Source organism: Triticum dicoccoides, chromosome 7A (genome assembly GCF_002162155.2).
Source record: "Triticum dicoccoides isolate Atlit2015 ecotype Zavitan chromosome 7A, WEW_v2.0, whole genome shotgun sequence".
In the NCBI taxonomy this organism is placed as follows: domain Eukaryota; kingdom Viridiplantae; phylum Streptophyta; class Magnoliopsida; order Poales; family Poaceae; genus Triticum; species Triticum dicoccoides.
The window spans coordinates 195,050,577-195,053,717 of record NC_041392.1 but is presented as its reverse complement, the minus strand read 5'-3'; positions in this window follow the sequence as shown (position 1 = coordinate 195,053,717).

The window sequence follows — 3,141 nt, the reverse complement described above, 5'->3', positions numbered from 1 at the left end:
CCCGTTGAGTTTGCTTGCGAGGATCCAGTCAACTCTGACAACTGTGCAGGCAAGATGATCATACCCTCGAAATCACTACTATCTTTGCTATGCTAGTTTGCTCGCTCTTTTGCTTTGCCACTGCTACGATGCCTACCTTTTTTTGCTTGTCAGCCTCCCAATTGCCATGTTGATCCCCTAACCCACCATTGTCCTAGCAAACCGTTGATTGGCTATGTTACCGCTTTGCTCAGCCCTTCTTATAACGTTGTTAGTTGCAGGTGAAGATTGGAGCCGTTCCTTGTTGGAACTTTTATTTACTTGTTGGGATATCACAATATATCTTACTTAATTAACGCATCTATATACTTGGTGAAGGGTGGAAGGCTCGGCCTTATGCCTGGTGTTTTGTTCCACTCTTGCCGCCCTAGTTTCCGTCATATCGGTGTTATGTTCCCGGATTTTGCGTTCCTTACACGGTTGGGCTATTATGGGAACCCCTTGACAGTTCGTCTTAAGTAAAGCTCTTCCAGCAATGCCCAACATTGATTTTACCATTTGCCACCTAGCCTTTTTCTTTCCCTTGGGTTCTGCAGACTCAAGGGTCATCGTTATTTTACCCCCCCGGGCCAGTGCTCCTTTGAGTGTTGGTCCACCTGTCAGCTACCGGTGGCTACCAGGGGCAACTCTGGGCTGGCCTACCCGTACCTAGGACAATCTGAGTGTGCCCTGAGAAAGAGATATGTGCAGCTCCTATCGGGATTTGTCGGCACATTCGGGCGGTGTTGCTGGTTTAGTTTTACCCTGTCGAAATGTCTTGTTGTACCGGGATACCGAGTCTGATCGGAATGTCTCGGGTGGAGGTCTATTCCTTACTTGACCGTGAGAGCTTGTCATGGGCTAAGTTGGGACTCCCCTGCAGGGATTGAACTTTCGAAAGTCGTGCCCGCGGTTATGGGCAGATGGGAATTTGTTAACGTCCGGTTGTAGAAAACCCGAAGTTGACCTTGTTTAAAATACGTCAACCGCGTGTGTAACCGTGATGGTCTCTTTCCGGCAGGGCCCGGGAAGTGAACACGGTTGTTGGAGTTATGCTTGACGTAGGTAGTCCAGGATCACTTCTTGATCGTAATTTTATCGATCGTGCTTCGCCTTCTCTTCTCGCTCTCTTTTGCGTATAAGTTAGCCACCATATATGCTAGTCGCCTGCTGCAGCTCCACCTATATTCGCCTTATCCATTCCCATGAGCTTAAATAGTTTTGATCGCGTGGGTGTGAGATTGCTGAGTCCCTGTGGCTCACAGATATTACAACTCCAGATGCAGGTCCAGGTGTTTCTGCTCCAGTTGACGATTACGAGCTCAAGTGGGAGTTCGATGAGGACTCTCAGCGTTACTATGTGTCTTTTCCGGATGATCAGTAGTGGTGCCTAGTTGGGGTTGTCGATTCAGGACCTTGTCGCATGTTGGGTTCTTTTCTATTTTGGCGCCGTAGTCGGGCCATGAGTGTTTGTTTGACGGATGTTATTTATGCACTCTGATGTGACGTGGCGAGTGTAAGCCAACTATGTTATCTCCCCCTTTTATTATATATATTACATGGGATGTTGTAATGACTGCCTGACTTGCGACATTGCTTTCAATGCGGTTATGCCTCTAAGCCGTGCCTCGACACGTGGGAGCTATAGCCGCATCGAGGGCGTTACAAGTTGGTAATCAGAGCCATCCCCGACCTTAGGAGCCCCATTGCTTGATCGTTTTTAGCAGCCGAGTTGTGTCTAGAAAAATGTTTTGAGTCCTTAGGAATTATATATCGGAGAGCTTAGGAATTCTTTTTACTTCCCAGTCTCCTCATCGCTCTGGTAAGGCATCCTGACGTAGAGTTTTGACTCTTCTCTTCTCAAATTTCACTAAAAAAAATTTTTAGGTTCACGCGAGTATCTTGGTTTTGTTCCGATGGTGTTGTGACGAGAACATTGTTCTTGGTGCCTCCTGTCTTTAGGGGTTGTGGCAGTGTCCCGGGGAGTTGAGCTCCGAGGTGTTGTCGTCACAATTTTATCGTTGCAATTCTGGTATACTTGAGATATGTTCGCCGGCATCGAAAATCTCTTTTATGCAGTTCATTGGTGAGATAACCTCGACGCCACCCAGTACTGGGGCGGGAGTTCGGGAGTATCGCCATAACTTGTATAACGGATGCTTTTCGAAGGTTGAGGTAGATGGTTTCCGAAGTTTTCCTGGTTATGTGTTGAAGGATGGATACAGCTGGATGTAGGATTTGCTAGTTTGGGTGAGATATTGTGCTTCCCCTGTATCCCCAACACCTGATTGCATAACCAGAAAGGTTCGGGAATTTCATAGGTGGGAATTCTAGTAGCTCTAGTTCTTCTTCCACGGATATTGGTTTGAGATTGGGATTTCTTACCGATTATTCGTTCTTGATCGTACCTTGTTGTATTATTTCTCTACCTTAAATTCTTCGTGGCTTCTCAATTTATGGATATGTGACCATTTCAAGAGAAATTCATTCGTTCATTCTGTTCGGATGTGAAGACTATATGTTGCAATTTTTCATTCCGTTGGATTCAGCTTCTATATTGTTGTCTATCAATGTGCTAATGGTGGTCAACCTCTTCAGGATGGCTCCTCCAACGCGCACGACTCCGAATCCTAATCCGCCTCCACCTCCGCCTCCTCCGGAAGCATGGCAAGCTGTGATGGCCGCTACTAATGCAAACACACAGTTGATCATGCAAATCCTTCAAGAGCGCAATCAAGGCAGTCAAGGGAATCAAGGCCATAATCAGCACCACTTTGCTACTCTGAACCAGTTCCTTGCCAATGGCCCAAAGACGTTCAGCGGTTGTGTTGAGGCTACAGATGCTGACGATTGGCTAGTGGATCTGGGCAAGCATTTTGAATGCAGCAACGTCAGGCCTGAAGATTTTGTCAAGTTCGCTTCTTTCCAGCTCAAAGATCAGGCTGCAGAGTGGTTCCAGCAGTACAAGGATTCCAGAGGTGGACGTGTTATCACTTGGAACGATTTCCGTCAAGATTTCCGCGCTCATCACATCCCTCAAAGTGTGGTTGAGAGTAAGCGTCAGGAATTCCGCAATCTGAAGCAAGGCTCTTTGTCTGTCTATGACTACAACAAGTTGTTCCA